This window comes from Paramormyrops kingsleyae, unplaced genomic scaffold (assembly GCF_048594095.1).
Source record: "Paramormyrops kingsleyae isolate MSU_618 unplaced genomic scaffold, PKINGS_0.4 ups31, whole genome shotgun sequence".
Lineage (NCBI taxonomy): Eukaryota > Metazoa > Chordata > Actinopteri > Osteoglossiformes > Mormyridae > Paramormyrops > Paramormyrops kingsleyae.
The window spans coordinates 199193-225000 of NW_027325969.1; the positions used below are offsets into that span (position 1 = coordinate 199193).

General features: G+C 54.6%; 23 non-coding genes and 4 pseudogenes across 23 annotated transcripts; all 27 read left to right on the top strand.

Annotated features, from left to right (window-relative positions):
* Window positions 1-2190: 2190 nt before the first annotated feature.
* Window positions 2191-2384, top strand: LOC140584131 (U2 spliceosomal RNA). The gene has a single exon (XR_011986161.1). It is a non-coding gene; the product is annotated as a U2 spliceosomal RNA (small nuclear RNA).
* Window positions 2385-2804: 420 nt separating this feature from the next.
* On the top strand, window positions 2805-2918 carry LOC140584372 (U5 spliceosomal RNA). Its single transcript, XR_011986334.1, has one exon. It is a non-coding gene; the product is annotated as a U5 spliceosomal RNA (small nuclear RNA).
* A 195-nt stretch (window positions 2919-3113) lies between these two features.
* Window positions 3114-3305, top strand: LOC140584607 (U2 spliceosomal RNA). Its single transcript, XR_011986569.1, has one exon. It is a non-coding gene; the product is annotated as a U2 spliceosomal RNA (small nuclear RNA).
* A 437-nt stretch (window positions 3306-3742) lies between these two features.
* On the top strand, window positions 3743-3856 carry LOC140584373 (U5 spliceosomal RNA). Its single transcript, XR_011986335.1, has one exon. It is a non-coding gene; the product is annotated as a U5 spliceosomal RNA (small nuclear RNA).
* Window positions 3857-4051: 195 nt separating this feature from the next.
* LOC140584618 (U2 spliceosomal RNA) lies at window positions 4052-4243 on the top strand. The gene has a single exon (XR_011986580.1). It is a non-coding gene; the product is annotated as a U2 spliceosomal RNA (small nuclear RNA).
* Window positions 4244-4683: 440 nt separating this feature from the next.
* LOC140584375 (U5 spliceosomal RNA) lies at window positions 4684-4797 on the top strand. The gene has a single exon (XR_011986337.1). It is a non-coding gene; the product is annotated as a U5 spliceosomal RNA (small nuclear RNA).
* A 195-nt stretch (window positions 4798-4992) lies between these two features.
* LOC140584629 (U2 spliceosomal RNA) lies at window positions 4993-5184 on the top strand. Its single transcript, XR_011986591.1, has one exon. It is a non-coding gene; the product is annotated as a U2 spliceosomal RNA (small nuclear RNA).
* Window positions 5185-5616: 432 nt separating this feature from the next.
* On the top strand, window positions 5617-5730 carry LOC140584376 (U5 spliceosomal RNA). Its single transcript, XR_011986338.1, has one exon. It is a non-coding gene; the product is annotated as a U5 spliceosomal RNA (small nuclear RNA).
* A 6040-nt stretch (window positions 5731-11770) lies between these two features.
* LOC140584154 (U2 spliceosomal RNA) lies at window positions 11771-11971 on the top strand (annotated as a pseudogene).
* Window positions 11972-12400: 429 nt separating this feature from the next.
* LOC140584377 (U5 spliceosomal RNA) lies at window positions 12401-12514 on the top strand. The gene has a single exon (XR_011986339.1). It is a non-coding gene; the product is annotated as a U5 spliceosomal RNA (small nuclear RNA).
* Window positions 12515-12709: 195 nt separating this feature from the next.
* Window positions 12710-12901, top strand: LOC140584640 (U2 spliceosomal RNA). The gene has a single exon (XR_011986602.1). It is a non-coding gene; the product is annotated as a U2 spliceosomal RNA (small nuclear RNA).
* A 432-nt stretch (window positions 12902-13333) lies between these two features.
* Window positions 13334-13447, top strand: LOC140584378 (U5 spliceosomal RNA). Its single transcript, XR_011986340.1, has one exon. It is a non-coding gene; the product is annotated as a U5 spliceosomal RNA (small nuclear RNA).
* A 195-nt stretch (window positions 13448-13642) lies between these two features.
* Window positions 13643-13834, top strand: LOC140584651 (U2 spliceosomal RNA). Its single transcript, XR_011986613.1, has one exon. It is a non-coding gene; the product is annotated as a U2 spliceosomal RNA (small nuclear RNA).
* Window positions 13835-14278: 444 nt separating this feature from the next.
* Window positions 14279-14392, top strand: LOC140584379 (U5 spliceosomal RNA). The gene has a single exon (XR_011986341.1). It is a non-coding gene; the product is annotated as a U5 spliceosomal RNA (small nuclear RNA).
* Window positions 14393-14587: 195 nt separating this feature from the next.
* On the top strand, window positions 14588-14779 carry LOC140584663 (U2 spliceosomal RNA). Its single transcript, XR_011986625.1, has one exon. It is a non-coding gene; the product is annotated as a U2 spliceosomal RNA (small nuclear RNA).
* Window positions 14780-15211: 432 nt separating this feature from the next.
* On the top strand, window positions 15212-15325 carry LOC140584380 (U5 spliceosomal RNA). The gene has a single exon (XR_011986342.1). It is a non-coding gene; the product is annotated as a U5 spliceosomal RNA (small nuclear RNA).
* Window positions 15326-15520: 195 nt separating this feature from the next.
* Window positions 15521-15712, top strand: LOC140584674 (U2 spliceosomal RNA). The gene has a single exon (XR_011986636.1). It is a non-coding gene; the product is annotated as a U2 spliceosomal RNA (small nuclear RNA).
* Window positions 15713-16152: 440 nt separating this feature from the next.
* On the top strand, window positions 16153-16266 carry LOC140584381 (U5 spliceosomal RNA). Its single transcript, XR_011986343.1, has one exon. It is a non-coding gene; the product is annotated as a U5 spliceosomal RNA (small nuclear RNA).
* A 195-nt stretch (window positions 16267-16461) lies between these two features.
* LOC140584685 (U2 spliceosomal RNA) lies at window positions 16462-16653 on the top strand. The gene has a single exon (XR_011986647.1). It is a non-coding gene; the product is annotated as a U2 spliceosomal RNA (small nuclear RNA).
* Window positions 16654-17089: 436 nt separating this feature from the next.
* On the top strand, window positions 17090-17203 carry LOC140584382 (U5 spliceosomal RNA). The gene has a single exon (XR_011986344.1). It is a non-coding gene; the product is annotated as a U5 spliceosomal RNA (small nuclear RNA).
* A 195-nt stretch (window positions 17204-17398) lies between these two features.
* LOC140584696 (U2 spliceosomal RNA) lies at window positions 17399-17590 on the top strand. Its single transcript, XR_011986658.1, has one exon. It is a non-coding gene; the product is annotated as a U2 spliceosomal RNA (small nuclear RNA).
* Window positions 17591-18022: 432 nt separating this feature from the next.
* On the top strand, window positions 18023-18136 carry LOC140584383 (U5 spliceosomal RNA). The gene has a single exon (XR_011986345.1). It is a non-coding gene; the product is annotated as a U5 spliceosomal RNA (small nuclear RNA).
* Window positions 18137-18331: 195 nt separating this feature from the next.
* On the top strand, window positions 18332-18462 carry LOC140584235 (U2 spliceosomal RNA; annotated as a pseudogene).
* A 4578-nt stretch (window positions 18463-23040) lies between these two features.
* On the top strand, window positions 23041-23231 carry LOC140584220 (U2 spliceosomal RNA). The gene has a single exon (XR_011986197.1). It is a non-coding gene; the product is annotated as a U2 spliceosomal RNA (small nuclear RNA).
* A 436-nt stretch (window positions 23232-23667) lies between these two features.
* On the top strand, window positions 23668-23781 carry LOC140584384 (U5 spliceosomal RNA). The gene has a single exon (XR_011986346.1). It is a non-coding gene; the product is annotated as a U5 spliceosomal RNA (small nuclear RNA).
* Window positions 23782-23976: 195 nt separating this feature from the next.
* On the top strand, window positions 23977-24116 carry LOC140584233 (U2 spliceosomal RNA; annotated as a pseudogene).
* Window positions 24117-25797: 1681 nt separating this feature from the next.
* Window positions 25798-25808, top strand: part of LOC140584179 (U2 spliceosomal RNA) — a 231-nt pseudogene continuing 220 nt past the window's right edge.

Below are 25808 nucleotides of genomic sequence, written 5' to 3' on the forward strand. Positions count from 1 at the left end.
TGTCCCCTCTCCCCCCTCCTCTACGCGCTCTATATAGAGCCACTGGCGTGCGCCATTCGCACCCACCCCGGGGTCGATGGCCTTCTTATCCCAGGAAGTCGGGGGAAAACTGTTAAACTGACCCAGTACGCAGACGACACCACCCTTTTCGTCTGCTCGGATCAGTCTCTCGGTCATGCCATGAGCCTTGTTCATGCATTCGGTAGGGCCTCCGGCGCGACGCTCAACCTCAGTAAGTCGGTGGCCAAGTATTTCGGCAGCTGGAAGGCGAGGGAGGACGTCGCAGGTGGTCTCACCCTCTGTGACGGACCTCTCAAAGTGTTGGGGGTCAACTTCCTTTCGGATGGTGCCGCCCGTTTGAACTGGGAGGGGCGGTTGGCGATCGCCAGGCGGAAGATCGGACTGTGGAAGTCCAGGTCCCTGTCCTTCCAAGGTAAGGTTTTAGCCTTAAAAGTGGATATTCTTCCCACCCTGCTCTACCTTGCACATGTGTACCCTTTGCCCCGCTTCATGCGCAGAGGCCTGACGAAGGACGTTTTCAACCTCGTCTGGGGGGGCAGGTACGAGTACGTGCGTAGGGAAGTGATGTATCTCGGAAAGGACAGTGGGGGGAGGGATGTTATTGACTTTCCTCTCAAGCTTGACTGCCTGTTCTTCTCGCAGCTCTGCGCGCGCCTGGCAGCTCCCCTCGAGCACCCCCATCAGCACTTTGTGCGTCTGTGGCTGGCTCTCCCCATGAGACGTCTGGTGGCGTCGTGGACCAACCTCGGCCCCAAGGCTGAGACCCTGCCGGCCCACTACAGCTACGCTGTCAAGTGGAGTAAGTCTTTTCCGGCAGGTGTCAAGACAGAGGCCTTGACCAAGCATAGAGCGCTTTACAGGGCTTTGCTTGGTCATAGGGATACTCGGGCCATGCTGGGCCTGGAGGAAGGCACATGGGCGAGAATCCAGCCTAAGGGTTTGGATCACAGGCTGCAGGACCTGAACTGGCAGTGCCTTCATGGTAAGCTGCCAGTCAGGGACGTCTTACATAGGCATAAGCTGACCAGACACCCCCGCTGCCCCAGGCCCGAGTGCAGTGAGGATGAGACCATCAGGCACGTGTTTTGGGACTGTGGGCATGCACAGAGAGTTTGGGGGTTGGTAGCGGGCCTGTGTGGACGTGTGGACCCGCAGCCCGGTCTGACCTACGACAAGGTGTTGAAGGGGTGGGACCCCAACCTCCATAACCCCTTCGGCCCCTGGATGTGGCTGCTGGTCAGCATTACCAAGCGGGAGCTGTGGAATGCCAGGACCGCGCTCATCCGCAGAGGGGTTCATCTGGAGGCACAAGGGGTATTCCGTAAAATCCGGGCCGACTTGGGTTTCAGGATGGAGACTGACGTCATCCAGCGGGGCTATCACGAGGCCAAGGAGAGGTGGAAGGGCCTCTTTTGGCTTTAGCCCCGTTTCGTTTAGGTGGTGACGCTCCATTCTACAGGGTTGACGTGACGCACTTTTCTGAAGCACACAGGAGGTACTTCGGGTTTTAGGTGAGTGTGCTTTGTTGTTTTTGTGCGTGTGTTTTAATTAAAATGTTTTTAACTAACAGCATGTGCATAATCAATTAAGCATGGTTTTGGTTGATCTTTTTTAGCACTTATTTATTAATATTAATAATCATTGTATTTATTAACATCTAACATTTTACTTGTTGTGCTGTATATTAAGTGATTGACCATGTTTTATTCCCGAGGTGCTGATTTTAAGTGTTTGGAAATATGTATGACCCTGTCTCAACCTGACCCTGGCGTAGAGGTTGGAGGTCGGCGGGTGTGTTCCTCTTTTAATGGTTTTAGTTTTTAATAGGTGGCATTTATGGTGACATTTTATTTTTGTAAATGGCCATTTAATTGTAGTTGTGTTTTAATTGTTATTGTAACGTATTGGTGGTTTTATAGTTGTGTGTCTTTTTGCAGTTCTGGAGAGGTTTTGTTTAATGTTGTTTTAATAATGCTCTGTTTTGTATAGCATATATAAGTAGCACTGTGTGTTGAGAATGTTTTAGCCTTTTATAAAGTATTTATGGATATATATTTTTACTAATTTGTGAACCTAAAAGGCTGTTTTATTATGTTTTGATTACAGTGCTAATTGATGCTAATTGATGTATATATGCTTTGTGTATTGGTATGATTTTAATTGTTGTACAGAACTGTTTAATAAAGTATTGGAAAAAAAAAAAAAAAAATCTGTTCTTATCAGTTTAATATCTGATACGTCCCCCATGGAGGGGACCACATATTAAACGGATTTTTGGAACAGGGAGCCGGAAGTGGGGCTTGCCCCGTCCGCTCCACGCATCGACCCGGTATTGCAGTGCTTCCGGGAATGGTGCACCTCTACTGCCCCCTGTTGTCGAAAGGCAGAACTGACTGACTGACTGACTGACTGACTGAGTGAGTGAGTGAGTGAGTGAGTGACTAATAGACTGAGTGCTGTGAGGGGGGGGGCCCTGTCTGTGCGTGGCCCCCGTTTCCCGCCGTTTTTCTTTTTTTTTTTTTTTTTTTTTTTTTTTTTTAAAGGAAGGTGACACACTGTTTGTGCGGTGGACAGCTGCGCTGAGGTAAGGCATGATGTCATCTTTGCCTTTTGAATTTCCCCTCATGTTTGTTAAAATGATTGCTGTCTTTTGAGAGGACAGGAGGACAGGGAGGAGTCGGGGCCCCGAGGACGGCGGCTGCGACGCCCCTGGGCATTCTACTCCGAGCGGGGGCGTCACGCAGGCCCGGCTAACGGCGACGGGCTTGGCGGCGGCCCCATATCGACTCGGGTCTCTCTTCATCCCGTATAAATCTTTCGCCTTTTACTAAAGATTTCCGTGGAGAGGGATAGCGATGAGTTCATGGTATTTTTGGAGGCTCTGCCCAAGCAGAGCTGCACTGCTGCTGTCAAAGGAAGACTGGGCCCGGCTTAGCGGCTGGCGTTAGGTGCCCGGTGGCGCGGCTGTGGTCTCCCTGGATCACGCGTGGACTCGCCGGGCGACACCTGCCAGAGGGGCTGGTGAGGGCTGAGCCGCGCCAGCTCCGTCGGCATCCCGCATGCCGGCGCCCGGCGGGGCGCAATTTGTGGGTATCGCTTCTCGGCCTTTTGGCTAAGATCAAGTGTAGTATCTGTTCTTATCAGTTTAATATCTGATACGTCCCCCATGGAGGGGACCACATATTAAACGGATTTTTGGAACAGGGAGCCGGAAGTGGGGCTTGCCCCGTCCGCTCCACGCATCGACCCGGTATTGCAGTGCTTCCGGGAATGGTGCACCTCTACTGCCCCCTGTTGTCGAAAGGCAGAACTGACTGACTGACTGACTGACTGACTGAGTGAGTGAGTGAGTGAGTGAGTGAGTGAGTGAGTGAGTGACTAATAGACTGAGTGCTGTGAGGGGGGGGGCCCTGTCTGTGCGTGGCCCCCGTTTCCCGCCGTTTTTCTTTTTTTTTTTTTTTTTTTTTTTTTTTTTTTAAAGGAAGGTGACACACTGTTTGTGCGGTGGACAGCTGCGCTGAGGTAAGGCATGATGTCATCTTTGCCTTTTGAATTTCCCCTCATGTTTGTTAAAATGATTGCTGTCTTTTGAGAGGACAGGAGGACAGGGAGGAGTCGGGGCCCCGAGGACGGCGGCTGCGACGCCCCTGGGCATTCTACTCCGAGCGGGGGCGTCACGCAGGCCCGGCTAACGGCGACGGGCTTGGCGGCGGCCCCATATCGACTCGGGTCTCTCTTCATCCCGTATAAATCTTTCGCCTTTTACTAAAGATTTCCGTGGAGAGGGATAGCGATGAGTTCATGGTATTTTTGGAGGCTCTGCCCAAGCAGAGCTGCACTGCTGCTGTCAAAGGAAGACTGGGCCCGGCTTAGCGGCTGGCGTTAGGTGCCCGGTGGCGCGGCTGTGGTCTCCCTGGATCACGCGTGGACTCGCCGGGCGACACCTGCCAGAGGGGCTGGTGAGGGCTGAGCCGCGCCAGCTCCGTCGGCATCCCGCATGCCGGCGCCCGGCGGGGCGCAATTTGTGGGTATCGCTTCTCGGCCTTTTGGCTAAGATCAAGTGTAGTATCTGTTCTTATCAGTTTAATATCTGATACGTCCCCCATGGAGGGGACCACATATTAAACGGATTTTTGGAACAGGGAGCCGGAAGTGGGGCTTGCCCCGTCCGCTCCACGCATCGACCCGGTATTGCAGTGCTTCCGGGAATGGTGCACCTCTACTGCCCCCTGTTGTCGAAAGGCAGAACTGACTGACTGACTGACTGACTGACTGACTGAGTGAGTGAGTGAGTGAGTGAGTGAGTGAGTGAGTGAGTGACTAATAGACTGAGTGCTGTGAGGGGGGGGGCCCTGTCTGTGCGTGGCCCCCGTTTCCCGCCGTTTTTCTTTTTTTTTTTTTTTTTTTTTTTTTTTTTTAAAGGAAGGTGACACACTGTTTGTGCGGTGGACAGCTGCGCTGAGGTAAGGCATGATGTCATCTTTGCCTTTTGAATTTCCCCTCATGTTTGTTAAAATGATTGCTGTCTTTTGAGAGGACAGGAGGACAGGGAGGAGTCGGGGCCCCGAGGACGGCGGCTGCGACGCCCCTGGGCATTCTACTCCGAGCGGGGGCGTCACGCAGGCCCGGCTAACGGCGACGGGCTTGGCGGCGGCCCCATATCGACTCGGGTCTCTCTTCATCCCGTATAAATCTTTCGCCTTTTACTAAAGATTTCCGTGGAGAGGGATAGCGATGAGTTCATGGTATTTTTGGAGGCTCTGCCCAAGCAGAGCTGCACTGCTGCTGTCAAAGGAAGACTGGGCCCGGCTTAGCGGCTGGCGTTAGGTGCCCGGTGGCGCGGCTGTGGTCTCCCTGGATCACGCGTGGACTCGCCGGGCGACACCTGCCAGAGGGGCTGGTGAGGGCTGAGCCGCGCCAGCTCCGTCGGCATCCCGCATGCCGGCGCCCGGCGGGGCGCAATTTGTGGGTATCGCTTCTCGGCCTTTTGGCTAAGATCAAGTGTAGTATCTGTTCTTATCAGTTTAATATCTGATACGTCCCCCATGGAGGGGACCACATATTAAACGGATTTTTGGAACAGGGAGCCGGAAGTGGGGCTTGCCCCGTCCGCTCCACGCATCGACCCGGTATTGCAGTGCTTCCGGGAATGGTGCACCTCTACTGCCCCCTGTTGTCGAAAGGCAGAACTGACTGACTGACTGACTGACTGACTGAGTGAGTGAGTGAGTGAGTGAGTGAGTGAGTGAGTGACTAATAGACTGAGTGCTGTGAGGGGGGGGGCCCTGTCTGTGCGTGGCCCCCGTTTCCCGCCGTTTTTCTTTTTTTTTTTTTTTTTTTTTTTTTTTTTTAAAGGAAGGTGACACACTGTTTGTGCGGTGGACAGCTGCGCTGAGGTAAGGCATGATGTCATCTTTGCCTTTTGAATTTCCCCTCATGTTTGTTAAAATGATTGCTGTCTTTTGAGAGGACAGGAGGACAGGGAGGAGTCGGGGCCCCGAGGACGGCGGCTGCGACGCCCCTGGGCATTCTACTCCGAGCGGGGGCGTCACGCAGGCCCGGCTAACGGCGACGGGCTTGGCGGCGGCCCCATATCGACTCGGGTCTCTCTTCATCCCGTATAAATCTTTCGCCTTTTACTAAAGATTTCCGTGGAGAGGGATAGCGATGAGTTCATGGTATTTTTGGAGGCTCTGCCCAAGCAGAGCTGCACTGCTGCTGTCAAAGGAAGACTGGGCCCGGCTTAGCGGCTGGCGTTAGGTGCCCGGTGGCGCGGCTGTGGTCTCCCTGGATCACGCGTGGACTCGCCGGGCGACACCTGCCAGAGGGGCTGGTGAGGGCTGAGCCGCGCCAGCTCCGTCGGCATCCCGCATGCCGGCGCCCGGCGGGGCGCAATTTGTGGGTATCGCTTCTCGGCCTTTTGGCTAAGATCAAGTGGATTTTACGCTCTTTTTATCGCTTTTAACGGACTGCGTCGGGTTTTTTAGAGGAAGGCACGGCAAACCTAATGCGTGACCAGTAGGTGGCTTGACCGCCGCTGCCACGGGGCGACCCGTGCCTTCCTTTTAGCCTTTTATCCCTGCTTTTATTTTCGTTTTTATTAGGCTGGGGATCCCGCAGTGGCTGGTGGCCTGTCCGCCGCCCTGCCGGGTGAACTGGTGTTTTTATTTTTTAGTTGCTTTTATAGTTTAGCATTCCTCGGCTCATCCCGGATTGGCGGACGGCGGCCGGACCACGGCGGACGTCGGGACCACGGCGGCAGGAGGACTCTGCTCCAGGAACGACGTCGGTGGACCATCCCGGATGTCGACGGCCGGCGGAGCTGCGAGGAAGCCCTTCAGCGGGCCGTGGCTGGTAGCAGGCGGTGGCCTGCGTAATACCGCCCGGTTCTGCTGGAGGGCCGAAGGGGAGGTAGGCACCTTCCCCGACCGCCTGGCCTTCATCCGGGAGGTGGCCTTCGGGGAGCTGGGCCTGCGCATGGAGGACATCCTGTGTGTGCAGCGGAATGGACCTTTCCAGTTCTTCGAGGTCACCCTGTCCACCGACGAGAGCTACACCAAGGTCCTGGAGCGGAGCAAGGAGAGGGCCCAGCACCCTCTCCTGGGACGATACACCGTTGAGCCGCTGTGGTGGCCCGACAAGCGGGTAATTACGGTACATTGTTTTAACCCGCATGTGTCCGGCGAAGCCGTCCGCCAGTTCTTGAACAAGTATGTGGACCTCCTTCCTGGCCACAAGGACATCCGGGATGAGCTGGGGATCTGGACTGGTCGACGCCAGTTCCAGGCCCGCCTGCGCCCGGACGCTAATGGGGCGGGCGGTTTTAGTCATCCCCCAGCCTATTTTAATCTACAGGGCAATAAGGCTTACTTGTTTTATTCCGGACAGCCTCCCTTCTGCCGACAGTGTCACACCTTTGGACATACTCTGGAGGGATGCGCCAACCTGCGCTGCCGCAACTGCCTGGAGCCGGGGCACATGGCCAGGGACTGCAAGGGCCCCCGTCGCTGCATCCACTGCAACGGTGAGGACCATCTGGCTCGTTCCTGCCCCCAACGGAAAACGTCATACGCCGACGCTCTGTTAGGCAGCAGAGCTGTCGGCAAGGAGAGTGGTGGGGGAGCGCAAGCCCCCACGTCCGGGCAGGAACAGTCGGCGGCGGGGGCAGGAGGAGATGCCCTGGCCGAGGTGGAGGAGGCCCCAGCGACAGCGACTGCAATGCAGGAGGGGTCTCCAGTCCTGGCTCCAGGTGTCAGCAGCAGGAGGAGAAAGAGCGGCGCATCCCCCCGGAGGAGGAAGAAGAGCAGAAGGGAGGCACAACCCGACGCATCCAGCCCTCCGGCTGCCACCTTGCCAGCAGTGGCGGCCGGGGACCAAGGCCGAGAGAGTCCCCCCTCCCCGACATTGGGGGCCCCCCATCTGGTGTGGGACTTGGGACAGTCCCCTGCGCCCCCCCAGGAGTACAGCAGTGTGCAGGACAAAGCAAATGAACAGGAGTACCTGGGGGGGCTGGAACTGGGGGGCCTTTTGGGTTTGACTGAGGAGGGGGGGCAGTAATGCGGTATTGTTTTTAATGGCTGGCTTTTATTATTTTAGTGTGTTGTTTGTAATTGTATTTTACCTTTTTAACATTTCATGGCCAATTTTAATATTGTCACCTTGAATGTCAGGGGTTTGAGGAACGTTTTAAAGCGCACATCTGTTTTTAATCAGCTGGCATCTTCTCCCTTCAGCATTTGTTTTCTGCAGGAAGTCCACCTCCGGGACCAGCGGGACGAGGCTCTCTTTTCACGACAATGGAAGAGGGGTAGATCCTACTGGAGCGTAGGTGGTGTCCACTCCTCAGGCGTCGGGATCCTTTTTGGCGACCGCGCCTTTGAAGAAGTAAGATCGTTTACCGTTCTTCAAGGTAGGGTTTTGGGGGTGGACGCCACATGGAGGGGACAGCGCCTCCGGGCCATATGTGTCTACGCTCCAGTGGAGGCCTCGTCCCGTATAACTCTCTTTGAAGAGTTGTCCCCGTTCTGTGTCACAGATCGACACTTGATTTTAGGAGGGGACTTTAACATCTCGTTGGAGGGTAGACAGGATGTCAGCTCTGGGCACTTTCGCCATTTTATTCGTTCCTTTAAACTTGTTGATGGTTTTAAGATATGCAACCCCAGCATGCCGGGCTTCACCTGGCACAATAGTCGCGGAGCCAGCAGTCGCATCGACTATATTTTAGCCTCACCCCCCGTTGTTTTTAAAAAGGTGTCCCTCTCCCCACAGTGGCCCACTGACCACTTGGCAGTGGAGGCCACTGTTTCCATAGACGCCCCTGAATATGGGGGTGGCTATTGGAAAATGAACCTGCAGATCCTGGAGGAGAGCGATTTTAGACACCTTTTTTTAGATCACTTCTCCGAGTGGCAGAAGGACAAGCCTACCTTCCCCTCCGTGGCCGAATGGTGGGAGAGTGTGAAGGATAGGATCCGAACCTTCTCCATGCAGTACAGCAAGCAGCGCAGGATGGAGAAGAAATTCTCCATTCTGCAGCTGGAGAGAAGGTTGCGGGATGAATACGCCGCTCACAACAGCGGGGGCACCATCGACCACGAGCGACTGCTTGATATAAAGGGTGAGCTGAGGCGCCTGCATGCACAGGCTGCCTCGGCCCAAATGCTCCGCGACAGAATGTTCTTTTTGGAAAACAATGAAAAGTGCAATACTCATTTTTTCCAGAGAGCCAGGGAAGCCCGGGAGGAGAAGACCTTTGACTCTCTCCGGGCCTTAAACGGCGATACGGTAACAACAACATCAGACATGCTGGAGGTTGCTAAATTGTTTTATCACAATCTTTTTAAGGTTAGGGACACGGACCCGGTTGCAGGGGAGCGGTTCCTAGACAACATCTCACCTTGCCTTCCCAGTGACATTCGTGACGGCTTAGAAGCCCCCATCACCTTGGCCGAGCTGACCGCAGTGCTTGGCAAGATGAACCGCCGCAAGGTACCGGGCCTTGATGGGCTCCCGGTGGAATTTTATTCCACTTTTTGGGATGTCCTCGGGCCGGAATTACTGCAGGTTGTAGAGGACGTTCAGCGCCGGGGTTTGCTCACTAGGAGCATGAGGTCAGGGGTTCTTTCTTTGTTGCACAAGAAGGGTGATCGTGCCGACCTTGGCAACTGGAGGCCCCTGACCATGCTTTGTGTAGACACAAAGCTCATCGCAAAGACCCTTACAGAACGCCTGAAGAAGGCCATGGCTCATCTGGTTCACAGCGATCAGACGTGTGGAGTACCGGGTCGATCGGCGACGTGGAACCTCCATCTCATCCGCGACGCCATCGCCTGGGTGGAGGACAGGAACCTCCCTCTCCTGCTGGTCAGCTTGGACCAGGAGAAAGCCTTCGACCGGGTAGATCACCGCTTCCTGTTTCAAGTATTGGGTAAGTTTGGCTTTGGACCCAATTACCTGGGGTGGTTACACACTTTGTATAACGAAGTTGGGAGCCATGTTGTTATCAATGGCTTCCTGAGTGACTTGGTGCCCCAGCTGAGTGGAGTGAGGCAGGGATGTCCCCTCTCCCCCCTCCTCTACGCGCTCTATATAGAGCCACTGGCGTGCGCCATTCGCACCCACCCCGGGGTCGATGGCCTTCTTATCCCAGGAAGTCGGGGGAAAACTGTTAAACTGACCCAGTACGCAGACGACACCACCCTTTTCGTCTGCTCGGATCAGTCTCTCGGTCATGCCATGAGCCTTGTTCATGCGTTCGGTAGGGCCTCCGGCGCGACGCTCAACCTCAGTAAGTCGGTGGCCAAGTATTTCGGCAGCTGGAAGGCGAGGGAGGGCGTCGCAGGGGGTCTCACCCTCTGTGACGGACCTCTCAAAGTGTTGGGGGTCAACTTCCTTTCGGATGGTGCCGCCCGTTTGAACTGGGAGGAGCGGTTGGCGATCGCCAGGCGGAAGATCGGACTGTGGAAGTCCAGGTCCCTGTCCTTCCAAGGTAAGGTCTTAGCCTTAAAAGTGGATATTCTTCCCACCCTGCTCTACCTTGCACATGTGTACCCTTTGCCCCGCTTCATGCGCAGAGGCCTGACGAGAGACGTTTTCAACCTCGTCTGGGGGGGCAGGTACGAGTACGTGCGTAGGGAAGTGATGTATCTCGGAAAGGACAGTGGGGGGAGGGATGTTATTGACTTTCCTCTCAAGCTTGACTGCCTGTTCTTCTCGCAGCTCTGCACGCGCCTGGCAGCTCCCCTCGAGCACCCCCATCAGCACTTTGTGCGTCTGTGGCTGGCTCTCCCCATGAGACGCCTGGTGGCGTCGTGGACCAACCTCGGCCCCAAGGCTGAGACCCTGCCGGCCCACTACAGCCACGCTGTCAAGTGGAGTAAGTTTATTCCGGCAGGTGTCAAGACAGAGGCCTTGACCAAGCATAGAGCGCTTTACAGGGCTTTGCTTGGTCATAGGGATACTCGGGCCATGTTGGGCCTGGAGGAAGGCACATGGGCGAGAATCCAGCCTAAGGGTTTGGATCACAGGCTGCAGGACCTGAACTGGCAGTGCCTTCATGGTAAGCTGCCAGTCAGGGACGTCTTACATAGGCATAAGCTGACCAGACACCCCCGCTGCCCCAGGGCCGAGTGCAGCGAGGATGAGACCATCAGGCACGTGTTTTGGGACTGTGGGCATGCACAGAGAGTTTGGGGGTTGGTAGCGGGCCTGTGTGGACGTGTGGACCCGCAGCCCGGTCTGACCTACGACAAGGTGTTGAAGGGGTGGGACCCCAAGCTCCATAACCCCTTCGGCCCCTGGATGTGGCTGCTGGTCAGCATTACCAAGCGAGAGCTGTGGGATGCCAGGACCGCGCTCATCCGCAGAGGGGTTCATCTGGAGGCACAAGGGGTGTTCCGTAAAATCCGGGCCGACTTGGGTTTCAGGATGGAGACTGACGTCATCCAGCGGGGCTACCACGAGGCCAAGGAGAGGTGGAAGGGCCTCTTTTGGCTTTAGCTCCGTTTCGTTTAGGTGGTGACGCTCCATTCTACAGGGTGGACATGACGCACCTTTCTGGAGCACACAGAAGGTACTTTGGGTTTTAGGTGAGTGTGCTTGGTTTTTGTGCGTGTGTTGTATTTTAAATATTTATTTATTTATTTTTTAAAATAATTGCATGTACAGAACTTATTGTGCACTACTGGTTGATCACTTTTAGCACGTGTTTATTAATATTAACATTATTTATTAACATTTTAACTTGTTTGGTGTGCTTTGTGTTTGTGATTAACCGTATTTTATGCCCGAAGTCACAGATTTTATGTGTGTGAGGATGGTATATAACCCTGTTTTAACCCGACCCTTGTGTTTGAAGTTTGAGGTCTGCGGGTCTGTTCCTCTTTTAAGGTTTTAACTTTTTAATGACTTGCATTTGAGGTGACATTTTATTTGTATAAATGGCCATATCAATGTAATTAAAGGTTATTTGTTTGTAATTTTAATTGTTGATTGTATTGTTTATATATAGTTCTGCATATTTTGCTTGTTTAATTCTATTTTAATATATATTATTAACGTTTGGTTGTACAGGCATTGATGTGTATAACTTGGAAAATTTCAACCTTTTACATTGATGTTATGTTGCTTTATGATGAGTACTGTTTTTGCAGGAAGAGGTTGTTTTAATATTCCGTGTTGACAATGCCATGTTTTAAAAGTGTGGTTTTTATTCAATGTCTTAAATTGTTTGTGTTAATGTGTGTGCAGAACTGTTTAATAAAGTATGGAAAAAAAAAAAAAAAAAAAAAAAAATCTGTTCTTATCAGTTTAATATCTGATACGTCCCCCATGGAGGGGACCACATATTAAACGGATTTTTGGAACAGGGAGCCGGAAGTGGGGCTTGCCCCGTCCGCTCCACGCATCGACCCGGTATTGCAGTGCTTCCGGGAATGGTGCACCTCTACTGCCCCCTGTTGTCGAAAGGCAGAACTGACTGACTGACTGACTGAGTGAGTGAGTGAGTGAGTGAGTGAGTGAGTGAGTGAGTGACTAATAGACTGAGTGCTGTGAGGGGGGGGGCCCTGTCTGTGCGTGGCCCCCGTTTCCCGCCGTTTTTCTTTTTTTTTTTTTTTTTTTTTTTTTTTTTTTAAAGGAAGGTGACACACTGTTTGTGCGGTGGACAGCTGCGCTGAGGTAAGGCATGATGTCATCTTTGCCTTTTGAATTTCCCCTCATGTTTGTTAAAATGATTGCTGTCTTTTGAGAGGACAGGAGGACAGGGAGGAGTCGGGGCCCCGAGGACGGCGGCTGCGACGCCCCTGGGCATTCTACTCCGAGCGGGGGCGTCACGCAGGCCCGGCTAACGGCGACGGGCTTGGCGGCGGCCCCATATCGACTCGGGTCTCTCTTCATCCCGTATAAATCTTTCGCCTTTTACTAAAGATTTCCGTGGAGAGGGATAGCGATGAGTTCATGGTATTTTTGGAGGCTCTGCCCAAGCAGAGCTGCACTGCTGCTGTCAAAGGAAGACTGGGCCCGGCTTAGCGGCTGGCGTTAGGTGCCCGGTGGCGCGGCTGTGGTCTCCCTGGATCACGCGTGGACTCGCCGGGCGACACCTGCCAGAGGGGCTGGTGAGGGCTGAGCCGCGCCAGCTCCGTCGGCATCCCGCATGCCGGCGCCCGGCGGGGCGCAATTTGTGGGTATCGCTTCTCGGCCTTTTGGCTAAGATCAAGTGTAGTATCTGTTCTTATCAGTTTAATATCTGATACGTCCCCCATGGAGGGGACCACATATTAAACGGATTTTTGGAACAGGGAGCCGGAAGTGGGGCTTGCCCCGTCCGCTCCACGCATCGACCCGGTATTGCAGTGCTTCCGGGAATGGTGCACCTCTACTGCCCCCTGTTGTCGAAAGGCAGAACTGACTGACTGACTGACTGAGTGAGTGAGTGAGTGAGTGAGTGAGTGAGTGAGTGAGTGAGTGACTAATAGACTGAGTGCTGTGAGGGGGGGGGCCCTGTCTGTGCGTGGCCCCCGTTTCCCGCCGTTTTTCTTTTTTTTTTTTTTTTTTTTTTTTTTTTTTAAAGGAAGGTGACACACTGTTTGTGCGGTGGACAGCTGCGCTGAGGTAAGGCATGATGTCATCTTTGCCTTTTGAATTTCCCCTCATGTTTGTTAAAATGATTGCTGTCTTTTGAGAGGACAGGAGGACAGGGAGGAGTCGGGGCCCCGAGGACGGCGGCTGCGACGCCCCTGGGCATTCTACTCCGAGCGGGGGCGTCACGCAGGCCCGGCTAACGGCGACGGGCTTGGCGGCGGCCCCATATCGACTCGGGTCTCTCTTCATCCCGTATAAATCTTTCGCCTTTTACTAAAGATTTCCGTGGAGAGGGATAGCGATGAGTTCATGGTATTTTTGGAGGCTCTGCCCAAGCAGAGCTGCACTGCTGCTGTCAAAGGAAGACTGGGCCCGGCTTAGCGGCTGGCGTTAGGTGCCCGGTGGCGCGGCTGTGGTCTCCCTGGATCACGCGTGGACTCGCCGGGCGACACCTGCCAGAGGGGCTGGTGAGGGCTGAGCCGCGCCAGCTCCGTCGGCATCCCGCATGCCGGCGCCCGGCGGGGCGCAATTTGTGGGTATCGCTTCTCGGCCTTTTGGCTAAGATCAAGTGTAGTATCTGTTCTTATCAGTTTAATATCTGATACGTCCCCCATGGAGGGGACCACATATTAAACGGATTTTTGGAACAGGGAGCCGGAAGTGGGGCTTGCCCCGTCCGCTCCACGCATCGACCCGGTATTGCAGTGCTTCCGGGAATGGTGCACCTCTACTGCCCCCTGTTGTCGAAAGGCAGAACTGACTGACTGACTGACTGACTGACTGACTGAGTGAGTGAGTGAGTGAGTGAGTGAGTGAGTGAGTGAGTGAGTGACTAATAGACTGAGTGCTGTGAGGGGGGGGGCCCTGTCTGTGCGTGGCCCCCGTTTCCCGCCGTTTTTCTTTTTTTTTTTTTTTTTTTTTTTTTTTTTTAAAGGAAGGTGACACACTGTTTGTGCGGTGGACAGCTGCGCTGAGGTAAGGCATGATGTCATCTTTGCCTTTTGAATTTCCCCTCATGTTTGTTAAAATGATTGCTGTCTTTTGAGAGGACAGGAGGACAGGGAGGAGTCGGGGCCCCGAGGACGGCGGCTGCGACGCCCCTGGGCATTCTACTCCGAGCGGGGGCGTCACGCAGGCCCGGCTAACGGCGACGGGCTTGGCGGCGGCCCCATATCGACTCGGGTCTCTCTTCATCCCGTATAAATCTTTCGCCTTTTACTAAAGATTTCCGTGGAGAGGGATAGCGATGAGTTCATGGTATTTTTGGAGGCTCTGCCCAAGCAGAGCTGCACTGCTGCTGTCAAAGGAAGACTGGGCCCGGCTTAGCGGCTGGCGTTAGGTGCCCGGTGGCGCGGCTGTGGTCTCCCTGGATCACGCGTGGACTCGCCGGGCGACACCTGCCAGAGGGGCTGGTGAGGGCTGAGCCGCGCCAGCTCCGTCGGCATCCCGCATGCCGGCGCCCGGCGGGGCGCAATTTGTGGGTATCGCTTCTCGGCCTTTTGGCTAAGATCAAGTGTAGTATCTGTTCTTATCAGTTTAATATCTGATACGTCCCCCATGGAGGGGACCACATATTAAACGGATTTTTGGAACAGGGAGCCGGAAGTGGGGCTTGCCCCGTCCGCTCCACGCATCGACCCGGTATTGCAGTGCTTCCGGGAATGGTGCACCTCTACTGCCCCCTGTTGTCGAAAGGCAGAACTGACTGACTGACTGACTGAGTGAGTGAGTGAGTGAGTGAGTGAGTGAGTGAGTGAGTGAGTGACTAATAGACTGAGTGCTGTGAGGGGGGGGGCCCTGTCTGTGCGTGGCCCCCGTTTCCCGCCGTTTTTCTTTTTTTTTTTTTTTTTTTTTTTTTTTTTTAAAGGAAGGTGACACACTGTTTGTGCGGTGGACAGCTGCGCTGAGGTAAGGCATGATGTCATCTTTGCCTTTTGAATTTCCCCTCATGTTTGTTAAAATGATTGCTGTCTTTTGAGAGGACAGGAGGACAGGGAGGAGTCGGGGCCCCGAGGACGGCGGCTGCGACGCCCCTGGGCATTCTACTCCGAGCGGGGGCGTCACGCAGGCCCGGCTAACGGCGACGGGCTTGGCGGCGGCCCCATATCGACTCGGGTCTCTCTTCATCCCGTATAAATCTTTCGCCTTTTACTAAAGATTTCCGTGGAGAGGGATAGCGATGAGTTCATGGTATTTTTGGAGGCTCTGCCCAAGCAGAGCTGCACTGCTGCTGTCAAAGGAAGACTGGGCCCGGCTTAGCGGCTGGCGTTAGGTGCCCGGTGGCGCGGCTGTGGTCTCCCTGGATCACGCGTGGACTCGCCGGGCGACACCTGCCAGAGGGGCTGGTGAGGGCTGAGCCGCGCCAGCTCCGTCGGCATCCCGCATGCCGGCGCCCGGCGGGGCGCAATTTGTGGGTATCGCTTCTCGGCCTTTTGGCTAAGATCAAGTGTAGTATCTGTTCTTATCAGTTTAATATCTGATACGTCCCCCATGGAGGGGACCACATATTAAACGGATTTTTGGAACAGGGAGCCGGAAGTGGGGCTTGCCCCGTCCGCTCCACGCATCGACCCGGTATTGCAGTGCTTCCGGGAATGGTGCACCTCTACTGCCCCCTGTTGTCGAAAGGCAGAACTGACTGACTGACTGACTGACTGACTGACTGAGTGAGTGAGTGAGTGAGTGAGTGAGTGAGTGAGTGAGTGACTAATAGACTGAGTGCTGTGAGGGGGGGGGCCCTGTCTGTGCGTGGCCCCCGTTTCCCGCCGTTTTTCTTTTTTTTTTTTTTTTTTTTTTTTTTTTTTAAAGGAAGGTGACACACTGTTTGTGCGGTGGACAGCTGCGCTGAGGTAAGGCATGATGTCATCTTTGCCTTTTGAATTTCCCCTCATGTTTGTTAAAATGATTGCTGTCTTTTGAGAGGACAGGAGGACAGGGAGGAGTCGGGGCCCCGAGGACGGCGGCTGCGACGCCCCTGGGCATTCTACTCCGAGCGGGGGCGTCACGCAGGCCCGGCTAACGGCGACGGGCTTGGCGGCGGCCCCATATCGACTCGGGTCTCTCTTCATCCCGTATAAATCTTTCGCCTTTTACTAAAGATTTCCGTGGAGAGGGATAGCGATGAGTTCATGGTATTTTTGGAGGCTCTGCCCAAGCAGAGCTGCACTGCTGCTGTCAAAGGAAGACTGGGCCCGGCTTAGCGGCTGGCGTTAGGTGCCCGGTGGCGCGGCTGTGGTCTCCCTGGATCACGCGTGGACTCGCCGGGCGACACCTGCCAGAGGGGCTGGTGAGGGCTGAGCCGCGCCAGCTCCGTCGGCATCCCGCATGCCGGCGCCCGGCGGGGCGCAATTTGTGGGTATCGCTTCTCGGCCTTTTGGCTAAGATCAAGTGTAGTATCTGTTCTTATCAGTTTAATATCTGATACGTCCCCCATGGAGGGGACCACATATTAAACGGATTTTTGGAACAGGGAGCCGGAAGTGGGGCTTGCCCCGTCCGCTCCACGCATCGACCCGGTATTGCAGTGCTTCCGGGAATGGTGCACCTCTACTGCCCCCTGTTGTCGAAAGGCAGAACTGACTGACTGACTGACTGACTGACTGACTGAGTGAGTGAGTGAGTGAGTGAGTGAGTGAGTGAGTGACTAATAGACTGAGTGCTGTGAGGGGGGGGGCCCTGTCTGTGCGTGGCCCCCGTTTCCCGCCGTTTTTCTTTTTTTTTTTTTTTTTTTTTTTTTTTTTTAAAGGAAGGTGACACACTGTTTGTGCGGTGGACAGCTGCGCTGAGGTAAGGCATGATGTCATCTTTGCCTTTTGAATTTCCCCTCATGTTTGTTAAAATGATTGCTGTCTTTTGAGAGGACAGGAGGACAGGGAGGAGTCGGGGCCCCGAGGACGGCGGCTGCGACGCCCCTGGGCATTCTACTCCGAGCGGGGGCGTCACGCAGGCCCGGCTAACGGCGACGGGCTTGGCGGCGGCCCCATATCGACTCGGGTCTCTCTTCATCCCGTATAAATCTTTCGCCTTTTACTAAAGATTTCCGTGGAGAGGGATAGCGATGAGTTCATGGTATTTTTGGAGGCTCTGCCCAAGCAGAGCTGCACTGCTGCTGTCAAAGGAAGACTGGGCCCGGCTTAGCGGCTGGCGTTAGGTGCCCGGTGGCGCGGCTGTGGTCTCCCTGGATCACGCGTGGACTCGCCGGGCGACACCTGCCAGAGGGGCTGGTGAGGGCTGAGCCGCGCCAGCTCCGTCGGCATCCCGCATGCCGGCGCCCGGCGGGGCGCAATTTGTGGGTATCGCTTCTCGGCCTTTTGGCTAAGATCAAGTGTAGTATCTGTTCTTATCAGTTTAATATCTGATACGTCCCCCATGGAGGGGACCACATATTAAACGGATTTTTGGAACAGGGAGCCGGAAGTGGGGCTTGCCCCGTCCGCTCCACGCATCGACCCGGTATTGCAGTGCTTCCGGGAATGGTGCACCTCTACTGCCCCCTGTTGTCGAAAGGCAGAACTGACTGACTGACTGACTGAGTGAGTGAGTGAGTGAGTGAGTGAGTGAGTGAGTGAGTGAGTGACTAATAGACTGAGTGCTGTGAGGGGGGGGGCCCTGTCTGTGCGTGGCCCCCGTTTCCCGCCGTTTTTCTTTTTTTTTTTTTTTTTTTTTTTTTTTTTTAAAGGAAGGTGACACACTGTTTGTGCGGTGGACAGCTGCGCTGAGGTAAGGCATGATGTCATCTTTGCCTTTTGAATTTCCCCTCATGTTTGTTAAAATGATTGCTGTCTTTTGAGAGGACAGGAGGACAGGGAGGAGTCGGGGCCCCGAGGACGGCGGCTGCGACGCCCCTGGGCATTCTACTCCGAGCGGGGGCGTCACGCAGGCCCGGCTAACGGCGACGGGCTTGGCGGCGGCCCCATATCGACTCGGGTCTCTCTTCATCCCGTATAAATCTTTCGCCTTTTACTAAAGATTTCCGTGGAGAGGGATAGCGATGAGTTCATGGTATTTTTGGAGGCTCTGCCCAAGCAGAGCTGCACTGCTGCTGTCAAAGGAAGACTGGGCCCGGCTTAGCGGCTGGCGTTAGGTGCCCGGTGGCGCGGCTGTGGTCTCCCTGGATCACGCGTGGACTCGCCGGGCGACACCTGCCAGAGGGGCTGGTGAGGGCTGAGCCGCGCCAGCTCCGTCGGCATCCCGCATGCCGGCGCCCGGCGGGGCGCAATTTGTGGGTATCGCTTCTCGGCCTTTTGGCTAAGATCAAGTGTAGTATCTGTTCTTATCAGTTATATCTTCATCCCCCAGCCTACTTTTCCATCGGGCCCAACAGGGGGTACCTGTTCTACACTGGTCAGCCTACCTTCTGCCGGTCGTGCCAGGGCCATGGACACAAGGCGGAGGACTGCCCGGACCTTAAGTGCCGTAACTGCCTTGAGCCCGGGCACATGGCTAAGGACTGTAAGGGCCCCCAACGTTGCCGCCACTGTAGCAGCGAGGAGCACCTGGCCCGTGTCTGCCCCCAGCGCTCCTATGCGGGCGTTCTGGCGGGTGGTGGGCAGGTGAGGCGGGTGCCGGACCGGGAGCTGCTCCCTGCCCCAAAGCCAGGGGGGCCTCAGGAGAGGTCAGTGGGGGCCCAGGAAGAAGTGGCCAGGTCCCCAGTGAAGACCCCGTTGGGGGCTGAGGGGCCCCGGGCTCAGGCTGGGCAGTCCCCGCAGGCCCGGGCCGGGGTCACCAAAAGGAAGAAGAAGGGTGACCCCAAGGACAAAACTAAGAAGACGAGGAAGGAAGCAGAGGAGGCAACAGGTACCCCCAAGGAGGCGGCGCCCCCAGCTGAGGCCCCTGTACAGGTCGTATCGCCCCCCGCCCCCAAAACAGAAGATATAAGTTGGAATTTGTCAATGTTGTCCCCAGCCCTTCCCCAGGAGGACATTACCTTTTCGGGCCTGGAGGTTTCACCAAACGACCAGGCCTACCTGGAGGACTCCATGCTGGGGAAAATTCTGGGCATGAGTGGGGAGGGGGAACAGGGGTCTTAATAGCTGGTTTTAGGGTTTATAGTTTTTAAAAATTTTTATGGTTTTAATGTCTTATTGTTTTATTCTTCTTTTAATCCCCCCATGGCTGGTTTTAAAATTTTTACTGTTAACGTCAGAGGGTTGAGGAACCCAGTCAAAAGGGCCGCGGTCTTTGATGAACTGACATCCTCCCCTTTCAATCTCTGTTTCTTGCAGGAAGTCCACCTCAGGGACCAGCGGGACGTGGCTCTTTTCTCACAAGCGTGGAAGAGGGGTAAGTCCTGCTGGAGCGTTGGTGGTGTCCATTCTTCAGGCGTCGGCATCCTTTTTGGTGACCGGGCCTTTGAGAATGTGAGTACCTTCACTGTAGTGCAGGGAAGGGTTTTGGGAGTGGACGCCACCTGGAGAGGTCAGCACATCCGGGCGATGTGCGTTTACGCTCCAGTGGAGGCCTCGTCCCGCATTGCGCTTTTTGAGGAGCTGGCCCAGTTTTGTGTCACTAATAGACACATAATTTTAGGAGGGGACTTCAATACTTTTTTAGAAGGGAAAGGGGATGTCAGCACTAAACATTTTAGGAATTTGATCCGCAGCCTCAACCTCTCTGATGGTTTTAAAACGTGCAACCCCACAGATCCGGGCCATACCTGGCACAACAGTCGTGGGGCCAGCAGCCGTATTGATTATATTTTAGCTTCGCCCTCTGTTGTTTTTAGGAAGGTTTTGAGGTCTCCACGGTGGTACTCGGACCATACATCGGTCGAGGCCACAGTTTCCATTGACGCCCCTACCTTCGGGAGGGGCTATTGGAAGCTGAACGTGGAGATCTTAGAAGAGAGAGACTTTAGGTCTCTCTTCCTGGATCATTTTACTGCGTGGCGGGGCTGTAAGGCAGCCTACGTCTCCACGGCCGCATGGTGGGAGAGCGTAAAAGAGAGGGTTAGAGCTCTAGCTATCCACTATTGCGGCCAGCGTAAAGCTAAAAGGCTTTACGAAATCCAACGGCTAGAGACCAGGCTGCAGAGGGAGTATGCCCGCCACAACAACGGAGGGGCTTTTAACTTTGAGGAGGTGCAGGCAGCCAAAGCTAAGCTGAGGGGCCTGCACGAGCAATCGGCTGCGGCCTCCTTGTTTTGGGCCAGGGCTTTGGAAAGGGAGGAGAATGAGAAATGTACAGCCTTCTTCTTTAATAAGGTGAAACTGGCCCGTGAGGAAAAGTGTTTCACTGCCCTCCGGGACCAAGGAGGCAACCTGGTCTCCGATTCGGCCCGGATGCTGGAGGTTGCTAAATGTTTTTACGGTGACCTTTTTAAGAAAAGGGAGACCGAACCTGAGCTAGGGGAGCAGTTTTTATCTAAACTCAAACCTAGTCTTCCCAGTGAGGCAAGGGACAGCTTAGATGCCCCCTTCACTCTAGCCGAGCTGACTGAGGTGCTAGGCAAAATGAACCGGCGCAAAGTTCCTGGTCTCGATGGACTCCCCGTGGAATTCTATTCCACGTTTTGGGAAGTCCTCGGGCCGGAGCTGCTAGAAGTGGCTGAGGACGTGCAGCGTCAGGGCATGCTCACCAAGAGCATGCGGTCAGGGGTCTTGTCTTTGTTGTACAAGAAGGGCGATCGTGCCGAACTTGGCAACTGGAGACCCCTGACAATGCTTTGCGTAGATGCAAAGATCATAGCAAAGACCCTAACTGAGCGCCTAAAAAAGGCCATGACCCACCTGGTCCATAGTGACCAGACTTGCGGGGTCCCGGGTCGATCTGCGACTTGGAATTTACATTTAATTCGGGACGCGATCGCCTGGGCTGAGGACAGGAATGTCCCTCTGGCACTCGTTAGCTTGGACCAGGAGAAGGCGTTTGACCGAGTGGACCACTGCTTCCTGTTTGGGGTATTGAGCAGGCTAGGTTTTGGGCCTAAGTTCTTGGGATGGGTTCATGCGCTTTATACTGAGGTTGGTAGCCATGTGTCGATTAATGGTTCCCTCAGTGATTGGGTTCCCCAGTCAAGTGGAGTGAGGCAGGGTTGCCCTCTCTCCCCCCTCCTCTACGCTCTATATATAGAGCCGTTGGCGAGCGCCATCCGTGCCCATCCAGGTATCAACGGCCTGATCCTGCCAGGGAGTGGGGGCCTGACGGTAAAGCTGGCCCAGTACGCAGACGATACCACTCTGTTTGTGTGCTCGGACCATGCGCTCGGTCACGCCCTGGGCTTGGTGCAGGCGTTCGGGAAGGCCTCCGGGGCTGCACTTAACCTGAGCAAGTCGGTGGTCAAGTACTTTGGCAGCTGGAAGGCGAGAGAGGACGTCCCGGGGGGGCTCACTCTCTGCGGCGGCCCTCTCAAGGTGTTGGGGGTTAACTTTCTTTCGAAAGGTGCTGCCCGGGTAAACTGGGAAGAGCGTTTGACGATCGCCAGGCGGAAGATGGGGATGTGGAAGGCCAGGTCCCTGTCCTTCCTGGGTAAGGTTCTCGCCTTGAAGGTTGATATCCTTCCCACCCTCCTCTACCTCGCCCATGTGTTCCCCATGCCCCGCTTCATGCGGAGAGGCTTAACTAAGGATGTGTTTAACCTTGTTTGGGGCGGCAGGTATGAGTATGTGAGGAGGGAAGTGATGTACCTTGGAAAGGACAGTGGGGGGAGGGATGTTCCTGACTTCCCTCTCAAGCTTGACTGCCTGTTCTTCTCCCAGATCTGTGCACGTCTGGTGGCTCCCCTAGAACACCCCCACCAGTATTTTGTTCACTTGTGGCTGGCCCTGCCCATGAGACGTCTGTTGACGTCGTGGTCCAACGCCGGGCCCAAGGCGGAGACGCTGCCGACCCACTATCACCATGCTATTAAGTGGAGTAAGTCTCTTCCGGCAGGTCTCCCCCCAGGGACCCTCACCAGGCACCGAGCCCTGTATCGGGCTGTGCTGGTGAAGAGGGGAACCCGTGCTGTGCTGGGCCTGGAGAAGGACACCTGGACCAGGATCCAGCCCAAGGGGTTGGATAACCGGCTGCAGGACCTGAACTGGCAGTGTGTGCATGGTAAGCTGCCGGTCAGGGATGTACTGTACAGGCACAAGCTGACCAGATACTCAGGCTGCCCACGTCCCGAGTGCTCAGAGGAGGAGACCCTCAGGCACGCCTTTTGGGACTGTGGGTATGCCAGGGAGGTCTGGAGATCAGTGCAAGGCCTGTGCAGGAAACTAGACCCGCAGTTTGTGTTGTCCTACGATAAGGTGATGATGGGGTGGCCCCAAGGTCCTCAGACTCCCTTCCCGCCCCGGATGTGGCTGCTGATCAGCATGACCAAACGTGAACTTTGGAATGCAAGGTCGGCACTCATCCATAAAGGGGCAGATTTGAGGGCCTGGGGATTATATCGAAAGATTGTGGCGGACTTGGATTTCAGGATGGAGCGGGACATCATCCAGTGGGGCTATCACGAGGCCAAGGAAAGGTGGAAGGGCCTTCTGCGGCCATAGCCCCACTAACATCTTGGTGAGTACGAGCTCCATCCAGGAAGGTCGGTGTGGCACGTGAGTTGTGAACGCACGCACCTTATACTGTGCCTTTCTTGGTGGTGCGTTAATGTTTTTTTTTTCAGTGTCACACCATAAAGTTCACAAGGATCGGAAACCCTTTGCAATGGGATTTTAAGCCTGGGGGTGATTTTGAAAATAACCACTGACACTCAATGGTTTTTGATTAATATTTGCTTATTTATTGAATGTCTGGTGTGGTTTATGTATTTTATATTTAAATTTTAAACTCTGATATGGGCTGAATTTTAACGGTGTGTTAATGTCTTGTTTGAAATCCTTTTAAGGAGATTATAATTGTAATATTTTATTGATTGAAATAAAAATTGTAATTGAATTTGAAATAGCCGGAATGATGAGTGAAGGTTGGCCGAGTTGATGAAGTGACGGGTATCCAACTCTGACTGGTTAGAAAAAAAAAAAAAAAAAAAAAAAAAAAATCTGTTCTTATCAGTTTAATATCTGATACGTCCCCCATGGAGGGGACCACATATTAAACGGATTTTTGGAACAGGGAGCCGGAAGTGGGGCTTGCCCCGTCCGCTCCACGCATCGACCCGGTATTGCAGTGCTTCCGGGAATGGTGCACCTCTACTGCCCCCTGTTGTCGAAAGGCAGAACTGACTGACTGACTGACTGACTGACTGAGTGAGTGAGTGAGTGAGTGAGTGAGTGAGTGAGTGAGTGACTAATAGACTGAGTGCTGTGAGGGGGGGGGCCCTGTCTGTGCGTGGCCCCCGTTTCCCGCCGTTTTTCTTTTTTTTTTTTTTTTTTTTTTTTTTTTTTAAAGGAAGGTGACACACTGTTTGTGCGGTGGACAGCTGCGCTGAGGTAAGGCATGATGTCATCTTTGCCTTTTGAATTTCCCCTCATGTTTGTTAAAATGATTGCTGTCTTTTGAGAGGACAGGAGGACAGGGAGGAGTCGGGGCCCCGAGGACGGCGGCTGCGACGCCCCTGGGCATTCTACTCCGAGCGGGGGCGTCACGCAGGCCCGGCTAACGGCGACGGGCTTGGCGGCGGCCCCATATCGACTCGGGTCTCTCTTCATCCCGTATAAATCTTTCGCCTTTTACTAAAGATTTCCGTGGAGAGGGATAGCGATGAGTTCATGGTATTTTTGGAGGCTCTGCCCAAGCAGAGCTGCACTGCTGCTGTCAAAGGAAGACTGGGCCCGGCTTAGCGGCTGGCGTTAGGTGCCCGGTGGCGCGGCTGTGGTCTCCCTGGATCACGCGTGGACTCGCCGGGCGACACCTGCCAGAGGGGCTGGTGAGGGCTGAGCCGCGCCAGCTCCGTCGGCATCCCGCATGCCGGCGCCCGGCGGGGCGCAATTTGTGGGTATCGCTTCTCGGCCTTTTGGCTAAGATCAAGTGTAGTATCTGTTCTTATCGCTTCTCGGCCTTTTGGCTAAGATCAAGTGCTGCTTTTTGGAGGGATTTTTATTGCCAGGTTTTTTAGTGGAGGCAACAGCGGACCTAAAGCGTGACCAGCAGGTGGCTTGACCGCCGCTGCCACGGGGCTAGCTGTTGTCTCCTTTTAGCGCTTTTTTTTATTTTGGGTAGCCCTTGCAAGCCTAACGTGCAGGTTCGGGTGGCTTGACCGCCGTTCCCGCAGGGTGAGCTTGGGGTTTTATTTCCAGCTTTTATTAGTTTAGGCACCCAGCTAGGACACGTCGACTCCCTGCCCGGCTCCCGAGGACTCTCTTGCCCACCATCGCCAGGATGTCCGGGAGCCCACACAGGACCGTCGTAGTCATCCGGCATACAGCAGCCTTCAAGTGGACTCACCAGGAGGAACCGGAGAGTTTCCCGGAGAGACTGTGCTTCATCCGGGAGGTGCTCTTCGGCCTCCTGGGACTCACCATGGAAGACATCATCTGTGTGCAGCGCAACCAGTCTTCGGCCTTCTTCTATGTGACTTGCACTACGGAAGAGGGCTACAAGAGGATGTTGGCTGCATGCAGCCGCTTGGAGGAAGAGCTTCGCCGGATGTTCTATGACGTGGAGCCACTGTGGAAGCTGGACCGGAGAGTGATCACCGTCCACGTCTTGGACCCCTTCGTTCCAGCTGAAGCGGTGGCTGCCTTCCTGGGCAGGTTTGTCGACGTGGTCCCTGGGCACAGGGACGTGAGAGACCAGCTGGGTGTCTGGACTGGGCGCAGGCAGTTCCGGGTGTGCCTGCGCCCCGACGCTAGCTCCCCTGACGGGTATAGCCACCCACCTGCTTATTTTATTATAGGTCGTTGCAAGGGCTACCTTTTTTACTCCGGGCAACCCTCCTCCTGCCGCTTGTGCCACGGCCTGGGCCACACCGCGGACTCCTGTACCACCATGAAGTGCTGGAGATGCCTGGACGTCGGTCACCTGGCGAAGGACTGCAAGGGCCCCCTCCGGTGTAACCTGTGCAGAGGTGAGGACCATCTGGCTCGGAGCTGCCCTCAGCGCAAACCGTCCTGGGCCGACGCCGTTGCTCGGGGTTCGGCTGTGGACGGGGCCCGACAGCAGGCACTGCCGGGCTGCGCTGAGATGCACGGGGGAGCCGAGAGGGGAGCTGAGAACAGCGAGGAACAGCCCTTCGCCGGTGCCGATGGGGAGTCCACGGCTTCCAGCGCTTCGGTGGAGTCCCCTGGTAAGGGTCAAGTGGCCGTGGCTGAAAAGCGCGCAACCTCTCCCTCCAGGTTTGTCCAATGCAGGAGGAGGAAGAAGGCCCGGAGGAACGAGGACACTGCTTTAGGCCGAGAAGCGATCTTCCCCTTAGAGCTAATTGATCTGCAAAGTGTTTTGGTCTCCCCCCAAGAGAGACGTTTTTATGCAGGGCAGCAGGACTTTGCTAATGAACGCTCTTTTTTAGTTGCTGCCGAGTCGGGGGGGGACCTTAGTTTTAATGGGGATATTGTTGATGATGATAGTGTTTTACCTTTTTAGACATTTTAGGATTTCTGCTGTATTTATGTATTTAATACTGTTTTAACGTGTGTTGTAATGGTGTTGTAGGGTTGAAGTATTTTAGAAGTTTTATGTATGTGGTATTATATGATTGTTTTATAATATGTGTTATATATGTTGTTGTTTTATGATTGAATAGGTTAGGAGTGTGATTTATATGTGTATTTCTTTTAGTGTTGAAGTTAGCTTATTATGGGTAGTGTGATAAATGTCTTTATAGTTTTATG